The sequence below is a fragment of the Callithrix jacchus genome, chromosome 4, assembly GCF_049354715.1.
Source record: "Callithrix jacchus isolate 240 chromosome 4, calJac240_pri, whole genome shotgun sequence".
Classification (NCBI taxonomy): Eukaryota; Metazoa; Chordata; class Mammalia; order Primates; family Cebidae; genus Callithrix; species Callithrix jacchus.
Genome location: NC_133505.1, coordinates 60,461,564 through 60,476,791, shown reverse-complemented (window position 1 = coordinate 60,476,791; position 15,228 = coordinate 60,461,564).

The window sequence follows — 15,228 nt, the reverse complement described above, 5'->3', positions numbered from 1 at the left end:
TTGATATTCAAATTTGGAAGATGAAGAATTAGAGATACACAGCAATGAGCAGACTTGCTAAGGGCCACATGGAAACCGATGAGATCATCTATTGAAAAATATGGGATCGAATTCAAGCCTTAGGATTCCTCATTAAATCTTTTTTCACCTCAGCACATTTTAGGTCAGAAATTTTGACTTCCTGATAAAGAACTACTTTTGTGTTCTCTAAATTCTTATGTAAATCAGGTTGATTTTAAAATGATGCAATGTTTGGGAGTGAAAGTGAGGAGTGGGATCTCTTCTGAGGTCTTTCCCAGTGAGATGATCTTCCCCGTGGAAATCTCCAGAAGCCAGGAAAAAGGTTAAATTAGAGCTGGCCTGAGCAAGAAGAATTCTTCAGGACAATCTTACTTAGTTACTTACTCACTTAGTATGTTAGGAAACCAAAGTCCAGTTTAGCAATGAGTCTTGCCCTTAGTCACAGAACCAGCATCTCCTGACTCCTAGGTAACTGTGCTTTTTGTATTACACACGGGCATCATGATTGTCTCCTGTTTGGTCATGAGCCTCTTGAAGAGGCTTCTCTTCCCCAAGGCCACCACTGGGACAGGGTGATAGTAGTGAAGGGAGTACTCGAGCTGTCTTATTTGTGGCTTAAGGCTAACTCTTAGAGCCCTACAATAGTGAGCAGAAACTGGGTGAAAAAAACCCGTAACTGTGGGAATGGGGGAATGCAGAAAACAGACTGTTCCATTTTAAAAACAGTTTTAATGCTTTATAGTGGGTTCAGCCACTGACTTTTATAAGGGTGATAGTAATAATACTGAAATCATGGGATGATAATAATAAATCCTTTCAGATGCTGCCAGAACTACATATTGCAGGCTTTAGATGCCAGTGGGCAGCTGCTTGGCTAAATGTGGCCCCCAGTTGTCAAGGAGAGACCCACCCCAATACAGTAGAAACAGATCAACAAGTATTTGCAGGGCACAAACAGGGCAGAGCCCCTTGGAGGTGAAGGCTTCAATTTAGACATCATCTCTGCTTTTAAGGAATTAGCAATTTGAAAATGTGCTCAAAATGTCAAGTTTGATGTAGATACATGTATGGCTCCACGAACTGGCTTGTGTAGACCAGAGATAAACTCAAATATCATGAGCCCTAGTTGATTATCCTGCCTCTAACCAAATGGTTGACAGCTGTCAGTGTTGTGGAGCTGGATACCAATGAAGATAGTGTCAGAAGTTAACTTCTGTTAACTTTTTTGTTTGCAAGATGGTTTAGTTTTCTTGAACTAGAAGGCAGGGTTTGCAATTACTGTGTAATTGCCAGAAGTCATTGATTCTCACCTTAATGTCCTCTTCTAAAATCCAGAGGTAATAATAACCCAGTCACCTCTCTTACTAGGTTTGTTTGGAAGATTTAAATGCAACAGCTTCTTTGGTTTTTGTGTTGGTTGTTTTAGTTGTCCTTTGGATGGGTAAGCAGTAAGTAGTGTGATGAAGGCACAGAGATCAGTTTGGGTTTCATGCAGGTAGATTCAGCAGTAGATGGAGTTTGAGGCATTTACCCACAATTATACATTTTAAGGGGACATCCAGTCTGGGCTTCTCATTGTGTAGTAAGGAAATGAGGTCTTGAGAATTAAAATTTTTTCCCCCATTGGCAGTCTTGGGATATGTTATGATGTTACAGAGTCTGCCAGGTTTTCCTCGTGACCAAGTGAGAGCAAGTGAGATAATGATTGTAAAAGTTATCCATCAGCAGCAGAATGCTACACAAATGTGAAGTGTTATTTTATTGAAATGTGTCCCCCAAAGCCTGTGATTGCAGAAAACTGACACTCTGGGTGATGGCAGAGCTGTGGGGTCTTGGACACCAGCTGTTCCCCAAGAGGTTTTCCCAGCTGCTGCTAAGGGCAACCCTGCGGTGGAGGAGTCCAGAAGTGGATATTCCGAGAGCACAGACTTCATATGGGATTGGGCCAAAGCAGGTCAAAGGCAAAACAGTTGAAACTATTTGGGAAACAGGTGGGGACAATGGAAAATTCATTAGGCTAAATGTGTGCTTAAATCAACACAAAAGTTATCCCAGTTGTTTGGTTTTGGAAAGCAGTGCTATGGTGTTTAAAATCTCCCTCTTTTTTTCTCTCCCTTTCTTCCTTTCTCCCTTCCCTTCTCCTTTTTTTCTTCTTATAAAAAAATTAACATTCGATGGTTTATTTAGAATTTGAGAAACAGGAAAGGTGATTTAACTCTTTTTAGGTTATGAAGAGATATTAATGAAAGTCATGTAATTTTTTCCACTGTATAAAAGAGTAGAACATGTGATTTCAATGCAACAAAGGGATTTTAGTTAAATATAAGGGAAACTATGTTGTATCAGATCCCTGATCTGAGACAGTTCCAAGCTGGGTGCTTTCATATACTTTTTGCGTTTAACCCTTACAAAACTTCTCTTTGCCCCCAGTATATGCTAAACTTCAAGAAGAGGGGTCGTTTTCCTTGTCTCTCATATTCTACTGCAGCTTTCTGCCTTCAAATTATTATTTTAAAAAATATAGCCTATGTCTTGTTTGCATACTAGTTAAAATAATTTAAAAAAATGACATATCCCCTAACACATTTGAAAATTTATATCTGAATTTTAAAATTATAATTATTTAAATGGCTTAATTTCTGGTGTGTTGTAAATTTTGACATTTCAGTTTGAATGTTCTTTCATTCTTCCAAGTGTAGCCAATGAAATCTAATCCACAGCAATTTTACCCTCACTCTCTTTCATTAAAGAAAGATAAATGCAAGCTCTTTTAAAGAGTTGGAAATTTGCAGTATTCCTTTTCCTTCTGGAACCTGTGTTATCCCATTTTATTTCCCATGACAAATTTTATCCTATTTATCACTCTATTGTAGACTTTAGCAGATAAATGTATATACATGTTTGAAATTAAACTTCAGAAACTTTCTAATTAAAAGTAAAAGTAAGCCTGGACAACATGGCGAGATGCCATCTCTACAGAAAAAATACAAAAATTAGCTTGGCATGGTAGTGCACACTTGTGGTTCCAGCTACTCAGGAGGCTGTGATGGGAGGATCACTTGAACCCAGGAAGCAGAGGTTACAGTGAGCTCAGATCACACTGCACTCCAGCCTGGTGATAGAGGGAGACCCTGTCTCAATCAATCAATCAATAAAATTATTTTAATTTCTAGCAACTATAGAGCTAAGTATTAAAATTTTTCATGCAGACTGAATTATCATTATCATTATTACTAGTACACGGTTACTCAAAATAGCATAAATATGTTACAAATAATAATTACTAAATATTAAAATTAACATTCATTGGAAATATTTCTTATAAAATTGATAGGGCTTTAAAATTTTCTATGACTTCATATATCCAGAATGAATATTACTAATTGTTTGCGTGAAGGTTTGGCATTGACTCTATTCTTTTTTTCCATTTGTAGATGTGAGCACTGAGAGGGTTTGCTTTCACATAAATAAGAAGGTGGCAATGGAAGGAATTTTATTATGGCAATTTCACAAAATTCTTTTAACTATATCTGGGTTTTCTGTGGAAACCATGTAGTATTCTGTTATCAAGATTATTATTAATGGTCCATCACTGATAACTCGATGAGGTTCTCCTTTAGTTTTGCTCAAGTTTAAGAAATGAAAATGATGCAACCTGTAGAAAAATGTGTTGCTCACTCATGAGAGTATTTTCTTGGGAGAGGCATTCTGCCATGGGCCCCGAGTGTCCCTGCACATTCTTGTTGAGTATGCCAAGAATGCAAGGCTCTTACTGCTTTTTACCAGGGACATTTCTCAGAGTAAGGAGCAATACTGAGATGAGTTTACATCTCTCACCAGACCAAAAACAAACCAACAAACACCACCAGATTTGCTTCTGCTTGCTAGGAAAATGGTGGATCTCCCAAGCTCAGTGTGATACAAATCCTGGGCTCTGGCTTAGGGTGAAAGGGGTTGCCTCGTGGAACCTCACAGGGGAGTCCGGGCTGCAGGCAGGTCTACATGCAAGCAGGAGAGGGCGAGCAGGGAGTCAGGGCGGTGGTGGGAACATGGGAAACTGACATGAACAAACATCACGCTCATGCTTCTTGCTGTGTTGAGAATAATAAAGGTTGTAGTCTCTGAGCCAGGATTTCCATATCTTGTCCATGAAATCATAGACTGGTTTATTAGCTTGCAAGTGGCAAAAAAATCCCAGACCCTTCACTGACTCTGACTTATTTATGTTTTTAATTTCTGGGAAGAATGCCAAGAAGACATTACCACAACTCACTGAATGATGGTTAATTGTACCAGTTACTCTTTTACATGGAGATGTCCTGCTTGCTATAATAAGTTCAAAGTGTTGGTAAAATTTAAATTTGTTAGCTTCAATATACCTTTGTCAATATGGCATTTTTGAAAATCACTTTAAAAATATTGTCATGTTCTTTAACTATATATTCATCTAAACTTGGAGCCACAGACTTAGTTTATTCAATTTTTGGGACTATCTGATTGGCAAAGCTGATTCTTACTGGTCAAACCAATCAGCCAAAATACATTTATTCAATATCACTTATATACCTTTATTTTTTCAATCCAAATAAACATGTTAGATGCCTTTTTGGGACATCCATTTCGTTTCTGAAGAAAATAATAAATGGGTATCAGTTTCCTCACACATCTCCTCAAAAACATGGAATTCAGTACTATTAGCTTCATATGATTTTGCCATCTTAAAGGCAACAGCTAATGTTCTGGGCAAATTCAGAACATTTTGGCAACTCAAGTTTGTTCATGAATAAAATAGCATTTAATTCAGATGAAAAGAATGGATCTGAAAAATGAAGCCTCTCCCATGCCTGGGCATTGAAGCAGCTCCATAGATGATAGATGTTCTTATTCACTCTTTGCAAAGAAAGCCCAAATCAACTCAAATGAAAGTAGGAAAATTTGAAAATAATTTATCCAGTGCAAGACTAGAAAATTCTTCACATGCTATAATTTTTTTTAACGGTAATGCATTTCCTTTGCTGTAATTGTGGACATAGATTATTAATTAGGAGAGATTAAAAATATCCCTGGATTCATTAATAGGTAAGGGAGACATTTTTTCTACTGTAATTTTTGCCACAATCTGCCAACTGTCTTTTCAATGAGGTACCAAGGTATCTGATTAGAGAATCCCTTTAATTGCAGAAATGCTGTTTCCTGAATTCCTGAACGGCATGTTTGCCTGCCTGCTGAGTATCTCCCCCTTCATTTCCAATAGACCTCTCAAACTCAGCATCTCTAGAACTGAACTCCTAATCTTTAATTCTAAAATAACTTCATCTTCAGCCTTCCCAGTCTCTGTTGATGGCAGCTTCATTCTTCCTGTTGTTCAGGTCAGTCATCCCTGACTCCTGTCTTCATCTTCACTCCAAACCCAATTCATCACAAAATCCCGTAGGCTCTCTCTCACAATATATCCAGAATCTGATCATTCCCCACCACCTCCACCATATCTACCTTACCCTGAGGCACTGTCTTCTTCTCTTTGAATTACCAAAGTAGCCTCCCAACTCATAAGAAGGCAGAGCCCTGCTTCTGCCTGTCCCTCTCACAGTTTATTTTCAACAAATCAGCTGAAGTAATAATTTAAAAGCATAAGTCCAATAATGTCTATTTTCTGCAGGACACCCTACTTTTTACCCAGAATAAAAACGCTGTCTTTACAACGGCCCATATAATCCCCCACCCAATTCCCTGACCTCATCCCCTGTTACTCTTCCCTTTGCCCACTTGCCTCACCACATTGACTTGCCTCCTTGATGTTTCTTCTCCCAGCCAAAGGTATTTCCATGCTGGAGTTTTCACAATTACTGTTTCCTCTGCTTGAAAATTTTTCCACAAATATTCATATGGCTGACAACTTTACCTCCTTCAGGTTTTTGTTCAGTTGTCTCTTTAATGGGCCTATGCTGGGAGTGCTATTGATGTTAAAAATTGCTACCCACATTCCTTGGCTTACACTCCTAATTCCCCTTTACCATCTTAGAGGCAGCCTCTAAGATGGCACCCAGTTCACCTCCAGATATTCACAGCCTTGTGTAATCCTTTCTCTTGGAGAAACTTATTTCTAACTAACAGATTATGGCAAGGTTGAGGGCTGGTACTTTGATTGCAATCTTGTGAAAGATTGTGAAGCAGAGGATCTAATCAAATTGTGCCTGGATTTCTGACCCACAGAAACTGTGGACCAAAAAAAATATATGTTTTTTTGAGCCATTATATTTTGGGGCAATTTGATATTCATAATAGATAACTAATGCTTCCCTATGTTTTTCCCTGCTAGATTGTAAACACCATGAGGGCAGAAATCTCTATTTTTGCCACTAATGTATCGTGATTACCCTGAATAGTGCTTGGAATTTAGTAGTTACTTATATTTGTTGGATGAATGAATTACTGAGTTAATGAGTGATACTCTTGGATGAATGAATTAATGAATGAATTAATTGTTGGATGAATGAATTATTTATTAGATGAATGAATTGATAAATTGCTGAATTAATGAGTGATGCTCTTGGCATCTAGCATAATTATAGCCATCAACAGTGCATGAAGAATTATAACTTTTTCTACACTCATATAATACTTTCCATTTTTTGCAATGAATGTTGCTAATTTGTAATAGATTTTCCAAATTCAACTTTGGTAATTACGTGAAAACATTAAAATTATTTACATTTTTGCCAGTCTCCTCAGTTTTCATTAACAAAAATTTAATCTGGATGTGTGAAAATAAAAGATATTGCAAGACAGTTTCATATGATTGTTTATATCTAATCTTATGTGATTTCTCTCAGGAGCCATGCCTATCTTAATAATAGAAAGAGATAAAGTCATTAATTGAAAATTGTCATCACTCCTGCTATCCTATTCTTCTACATATCTAAATTTAGAACATCTAGTATTGGCTCAAATTCCCATTTCTAATGCCAGAGTTTGTAGTAACAGAAATATATTAAAGAAAGCAAAGACAGGCAGCTCTACTGTAGTTTCATTGCCTTGATTGAAGCAGGTTTTGCAGACCCCAACAATTTCAAATTGCCGAAATTTGGCACCCCAGAGTTTTTTTAACACCTTGGGAAATGCACCAAGGAAGAATTAGGAGGAATTAAAGGTATACATTCTATCTGTACAGTGGAAAAAGCAGGGCTGTGACAGGAGAAATAGATATGGATAACCTGGTTGAAGTAGTGAGAAATGAATTTCAGCAGAGAGTATATGTGGGAGCCAAGGATCTGGGAAGTGTTTGCCCTAGAACTGTCTGCATCCTTGTGCCTGTTAGAAGGTCTCTTTTTACTCCAGTTTTCAGACCTGTAGGCTAATCAACTGAAAAATGTTTGCTTGGGGTTGGGGTGAGGGCAGAGAAGAGTTGAGGAAAAAAGCAATTGTTTTTGTGGCACTCTGGTCTGACTTCTTTCAAGTTAAAAACTTACATTATTATGGCGTGGAGCTGAGTGAAGGTGTTTGTCATCTTCAGAGTCTATGATATTTGACAGTCATGGATTCTATAGATTTAAATGTACTCGTATATGAAATGGTGAAATGAGCTTACTCCAGTGGAAAATGCCTAAGCGTACAAAACCAGGTAAACTGGAGAGACAGCCTTGTACATTTTTCAACCACAATGAAAAATCAACTTTATTCAGAGTATCAGGTTGAATTCCACCATTTTGAATTATAGTTGTTTCTTTCATAATGGAGCAAAAGTTTTACATATCACTCATTCCATTTAGGAGACTTATCATACAAGAATTAATAGGCCACATTGCTCTCTTGCTCCTTATGTATTTTTTTTTTGAGAGAGTCTTGCTATATTGCTTAGGCTGGATTCCAACTCCTGGGCTCAAGGGATCCCAAGTAGCTGAGACTACAGGTGCATGCCACATTGCCCAGCTTATGTATGTGTTTTATTATATTAATATTTGGTGTATGTAAAATATATAAAATTTAAATTTGTAGAATGATTGGATCAGAGGGAGTGTTTAATTATATTGCATAGAAAGTAGTAGGGCATCCCTATTTCGATCTTCAACTCCCAAGGAAGTGCCAGGAGCATCTAGCAGAGGCCATTGGTAGCTGATGCACTTATTTGTGGACATTTAAAGACTTCTTAAAGGAGTGTCAGACATTTTAACATGTTGGGGGGGGGGAATTGTAGGAAGCTAAAGTTTCACTGAACATGTAGATAAGTGTAAGTTCCTGTGACATTTGTGTTGATGATGACACCCCATCTGCCACTACATTCCAATATATGTGGGGGACTGGGGACCAGTGGAAACTCAGGTTACATAAAAAACCCTTAGCTCTTGGTGAGCAGCAACTGGAGAAACCCCTTCCTTCATGCCTTCTTCAGCAACTGGAGAAACCCCTACTACATGCCTCTTGAGTTACCATCCCCAATACCCTCCCCCTTTCAGAGAAGGCTAGGGCTGGAAACTATTTATTTCCAATAATTCTGGGTGAAGCAAGCCTTTTTGTCTTTTTTTTTTTTTTTAACCCAAAGCAAGAGTGAATCTTCTGTCTAAACCTTCTGATGGACACATCAAGACAGATCACCAGTCTTCCTGGAAATCATTTGAAGGAGAAATGGGAGGGTGGTCCTCACATGGCAACAGGAGAATGGTGAATGCAGGTTGCCTGGTGCCTGGCCTCCTTCCTGGGGCAGAAAGTGGTGCTCCCTCCCACCTGTTTCCCCAGTCTCACCCTGCCCTCCAAGCCTAAGACTGGCAGGTCACCTAGTTAATATTTACAACAAAACCTGTTGAACAGTAGGACATTCCTCCCCAAAGCACAAAAGCCATTCATGCTGAAACCCCCCTCCTGAATTTCTTTTGGGCAGAAGATGCTAGATGTATTATCTCAAATAATGCCTGATGAGATGGCAGTTCAGCTTCTCAGGGAAAATATTATTAGTATTTATGTCAGGAAAAGTAAAGTTCTAAGGAAGACCCTAGAATTTTAGGGCAAACGTGGAGCACTAAGAAGGTCAGTGGATCCCAGATGCCAGTGTGGGTCTTGGACTCTTTGAACACAAACAGCTACAAGGCTGGCCATGAGGTGGGTCCAAAGAACAGTTAAATATTGAGTGGAGGACTCAGTTCAAGCAGCTTCTGAGAAGGACCATCCTGTCAGCTCTCTTGTGACAGGCAATCAATCATTAACCTCTCCTAACCACACTGGAATAATGTTTTGGAATTTTAATGAAATGTGGTTTACATGGGCAAAAAGAGAAAGAACTAAGTAAATGTTTGACATTCAGCCTCTCCTCTGGAGAAGAAGAGGTGATGGAAGACTCTTGAAAAAACTGTATTTTATTTTGATTTGTTTGATAAGAATGAAAGAACATGTCCCAGGGATACCCACATCCTTTTTTTTTTCCTGTGGGGAGTGTCCTAGCAGACCCCACATGGGCATCCTCGCTTCTCCACTCTGCAAGGGGTCTTGAGGTGATTATTGGGCTCAGGGGTTGTGTCTGGGGCATTAGTGGACAAATCATTATCTATTAGAGAACTTTAACCTATAGGATCATGCTTCCATATGGGCAATATCTGGAGAGTGGATAATAAGGTTTCAGTGCACAGAAAGGATGATGGCTAAAATATAAATTTTGTTCATTGATGTATCCTAAATAATTACAACAGTGTTTGTCAAATGAATGACTCTACTCACATCAGGAACAGCCTTCTAAGACTGGGCCCAGCTCTGGACACCTGGGTGCTTCACATAGCGGTTGCTTTCCTGATGCACTGCTTTTGCATCTTCTGGGCCGTAGTTCATCTTTTTCATGACTCAGGGATGTGGCCCAGGTATCTAACCTCCAGTACAGTTCCAGTGCCCAGTCTCCATAATTCCCCTAAGTATGTCTCTCTTATCCCTCATCTTAGCCTTCTCATAAGAAAATGAACAAAATGTTGATTCTACTCTTTTATGCAAATTATAGCATTCCTTCTATTCTTAGGATAGCTGTCCTGATCTACACATATATCTCCTCCAAAGGAGAGCTACAGTTCTAAGATGAAGAAAAGGAAAAAAACCCACAACTTTATAGTCTGTCAGGATTTTTATACAGGGCAAATCCATTATCTGCATGTAAAGTCTGACTGCTCACCTCTGGGCTGACACTCTGCATTGACTTTATAAAGGTTCTTAGGAAGCCTAGATGCTATTTATGGGTATTTAATGGGATAGAAGAATAGAAGAAGCAACAAAAATTCATTTCATGAGGGATAATAACTGGTCCAACATCAGTGAGGTTGTGTCCTGGGTATATCACATGGTGGTACAATTGAGGAGCAGGAAGGTAGAGACAAAATGCTATTCCTTCTCCTCTGTCATTCATTCATTCATTCAACATGTATTGTACACTTATTCCATGCTAGGCACTGTTGCTAGAAGCTGGGGATGCAGTGGTGGCATAGAAATAAGATCCCTGTCTTGTTGGAGCTTAGTATATGAGATAAGTTAGATCTTTCCTACTTATGCCATTGGACAACTGAAGAGAGAGGAAGTGTAGACAGCTATAAGACATATGGCAATCTGGGAATTCTTCCTCAGGAATCTCTAAATAGAAGGCTAGGAGCTCTTGGATGCTAAATTAGCCTGATGTAATCCAGGTTGTATTAACTCCGGGAAAGACTCAACCTGACTCCAGGAAAATAATTAAGAATGATATGTAAATAAGTTTCTAATAAAATCTGGGAGTAAGTCAGAGTATGTTCCCTGACCCCTCGCCCCTTCAGGTTTACTGTTGCAACTGTTAAGCTAAATCAAGGAGAAAAATGGTCTTTGTATTTGCATGGTAGAAAATACAGACTACCTCAAAAAAAAAAACCACAAATTGGGAGAAAATATTTGCATTGTATATATTAGCAAAGAGTAATAGATCTATAATATATAAAGAGCTCATAAAAATCATTAAATATAAAGTGAAATTACAATATCAAAACAGGCAAAAGTTATTGTATCTTCTGGGTCATGGTTCAACTTTATTGTGACTTAGAAATGTGGCTCAGGTCTCTAAACTCCAGTCCAGTTCCAGTGCTCTATCCTCATGCCTCTCCCAAGTCTGTCTCTCTTGTCTGTCTTTCTCAGCAGGAAACAATGACTTATTCAAAGGATCTTGGTGAAGAGTTTAATGAAGGAACAGTCTTTAGAGTTGTGGCCAGGTTGAGAGAATAAACAACAAAAATACTAGCAAAATCAGAAAGCCATTACCATGTCTAGGACTGCAGGCATCAGGGGAAAGAGTTACTTATTGGAGCTTGGAGGAAGCTAGAGTTCTGGATGAGGAGACTTACTTCTTGGGTCTGAGCCTGAGTGCTGCAGTTCTTAAAAGTCAGCCCCCGTTATACAGAGCAAAGCATAGGCGAATAGTGAATGGATGTGGTGGCGTTGGGAGCAAACAGAGGATAAGCAGGACAGTTATAAATAGAAATCTACAGTTTAAAACTAAGTATCTAATAAACATTCAATTCATTTAACAGCTCCTCAACCTCACAAATAAGTACTAAATTATAATTTTTAGAAATATTTTCTCACATTAGGTTGGCAACATTGAAAAAACAAACATAATATTTAGTGTTGCCGAGGATGAGAAGAAATGAGAACTCTCATACATTATTGATAGCTTTCTGGAGGATAATTTGACATTAGTTATTTATATTTAAAAACACTATTTAACCCAGCAATTCAGCTTCTAGAAGCAGCTTACTCAGCTTACACTGGGCAATAGTGGAAATTAACTAGTGGAATCGACTGCTGTTTTCAGGAGACACCATCCCTGTCTTCCTGGCATTTATAGCCTATAAGGGAAGAAAGGCATCTCTTAATGATTTTTCATAATTTGTGTTTCAAAGATGTTGGTCAACAAATATTTACCATGTGCCAAAGCCTTCACAAGACATTGAAGTTAGAAAGAATGCTTGGCATGGAGGCTCACGCCTGTAATCTCAGCACTTTGGGAGGCTGAGACAAGAAGGATTGCTTGAGCTCAGGAGTTCAAGACCAGCCTGGGCAACAGGCAAGACTGTGTCTCTGCCAAAACAACAAAAAAAATTAGCAGGGCATGGTTGTGTGTGCTTGTATTACCAGCTACTTGCGAGGCTGAGATGGGAGGATCATGTGAGCCCAGGAGGTTAAGGCTAGAGTGAGCCATCGTTGTGCCACTGCGCTCTAGCCTGGGTGATGGAGTCTCTCACTCTGCCTCCAAAAAAAAAAAAAAAGTTAGAAAAAAGATAAGCCTTGACCCTTCTCTTTGAGGGCTTCTAATTAAGTGGAAAGATGGTTATTTAAACAGGTAATTTGAAAATTAAAATGGTAAAGATGAGAGTAGCAGATACATTCATGGAATAATATGGGGATGAAGAGGAGGGGGAGTGTCACTTAGCTTTGGGATATGGGGGAGATGTTCTTAGAGGAGTTAAAGTTTGATTTGATTTTTGTTTTGAGAGATAAGCAAGAGTTGCCCAGGTTAAAAGGGGAAAAGGTACTCTGTGAAGAAGAAAGAGCATGAGCAAAGTATGGAAGAAGGAAGTAGAATGGCATGCTGGGGAGAAAGAAAATCAGCTTATAGACTATTGCTTCTGCTAAGAGGAGTAATGGGCAGACTTAGCTTCCTGCCTGGAATAACAAAAAACTCAGACAAAATATGTAAAACACAGTTTTAAAGAAACTGGACATCATGGAATGGACAATGGTCCTTGAGAATGACCTCTAAGATATCCCCAGATTGCTGTGTTGAGACAATTTCCAGGTTATGGTGCAGGGAGGGGAACCAAGTAGAGTAGACTTCCTGAGTTAAAGTCACAAAGCTAAGAGTTCTAGGAGACCAAGGTGGGTATATTTCACTGAAAATTATAGAACATGGACTGGTGTGGTGGCTCACACCTGTAATCCCAGCACTTTGGGAGGCCGAGATGGGTGGATCACCTCAGGTCAGGAGTTCAGTACCAGCCTGGTCAGCATAATAAGGCCCTGTCTCTACTAAAAATACAAAAATTAGTTGGGTGTGGTGGTGCATACTTGTAGTCCCAGTTACCTGGGAGGCTGAGGCATGATAATTGCTTGAACCCAGGAGGTGGAGGTTGTAGTGAGCTGAGATTGCACCACTGCACTCCATCCTGGGCAACAGAGTGTGACGTGTGACTCTGTCTCATAAATAAATAAATAAATACGTATATGTATAAAGCACTGTTTAGAAAAACTAAAGGAGATGAAATAATGAAGAAATATACATTGTTCATGAGTTGGAAGACTCAGTGATTGTAAGATATGAGTTGATCTAAAGATTTAATGTGATTTCAAACAAAATTCCTGCAAATGGGTATTCCCAGTAGAAAATGACAAGCTGATTCCAAAATTCACAAGGATTAAATCATAACAACTTTAAAATAGAACAAATTTGAAAGTCTAATACTACTACCTAACTTTAAGACTTACTATAAAGTCACAGTAATTGACACAGCCTGGCACTAGCATTAACATAGACACTGGAACAGAATAGAGAGTACAAAAATAAAATCATACATATATAAACAAGTAATTTTTAGCAAAGGTGGCAAGGAAATTTAGTAAAGAAAGAATAGTCTTTCAACAAATGGTGCTGAAACAATTAAATATGCATATGCTGAAACAAAAACAACTTTGATTCATGGTCTAATCAATAAAATGAACTCAAAATCAATGATACATTTAAATGCAATACCTAATACTATAAAATATCTCAAATTAGGCATAGAAAGAAATCTCTGTGGCCTAGGATTATACAAAGATTTCTTACATCTAATACCTTTTATGGATCAAGCTTAGGCTTGATCCACACAAAAAAAAGATAAATTAGTCTCCATCAAAATTAAAATCTTTTGTTGAGACAGTAAAATAAAAGACAGACTGGGGAGAAATAGTTGTAGATATTTATGTCTCATAAATATCTTCTATCTGGATTATATAAAGGACTCTCAAAATTTAATAATAAAAAATAAATCATGTCTGTTTCCATAAAAAAAGGGACTGAAAGATTCGAACAGACACTTTACCAAGGAAAATACATAGATGGTGAATAAGCACATGAAAATATGTTAAGCTTCTTGGTTGTTAAGGACATGAGAATTAAAACCATTATGGGATACCGCTAGAAAGACGAAAATAAAAAGCAGTGATCATACCAAGTGTGAGCATGTGGAGGAACTAGAATGCTCATATACTGCTTGTGGAAATGTATTGGTACAACTACTTTGGAAAACAGTTTGGTAGTTTCTTAAAAAGCTAAACATAAATTACTATATGATCCAGCCATTCTACTTCTAGATGTTTACCCCACAAAAGAAAGCACATATCCATACAAATACTTGCATACACAAATATTCACAGTGCATTTATTTGTAAAAAACCAAAAAAGCTGGAAACTACCAATTCCTATCAATAGGTGAATGGATAAACAAATTATGACATAGATACAGGATAGACTACTCAGTAATAAAAGGAATTAACTATTAAATGATATACCTATCAATATGGATGTGTATCAGAATAGTTATGCAGAGTGAAAGAATCCAGGCAGAAATAAGAAATGCTAGATAAATTCTTTATTTTAAAACTAGAGCATGCAAATACATTTATAGTGACAGGCAGATGAGTGGTTACTTGGGAAGATGAGTTGAGGAAGGCAGGAGGGAGATATTGCAAAGGGGCATGAGTAAGCCTTTGGAAGTGATAGATATTTTCAATATTTTGATAGTGGTGATGGCTTCATGGATGTATATATATGCCAAAACTTATCAAATGACACATTTTAAATAAGTATAGCTTATTATATGCTAGTTATATTTCAGTAAAGCTAGTAAAGCTGGCTTAGTAAAGTGATGGAAGTTCAGATTGGGGAGATAGGCAAAGGTCAGGTTGTGAAATGTCTTAGATATCTTTGACATGATGCTATGCTGAATAGTTTGAATAATGGTCGGAGTATGTTTTGCATAGCCCCTCTTGCAGTTATGCAGGGTGTAAATTATCGGGTGGCAAGACTTGAAGTAGTGTGACCTATTATGAGGCCCTTGTGACATACCCCATGGAGGAGGTTGAAGATCTGACCCAGGGCATGCCAGGGTTTAAGGGATGTGCACTGCAGAAGGAACACCACTGATTTAGAAAGGATGGGGTAGACACCAGTAGTCAAGG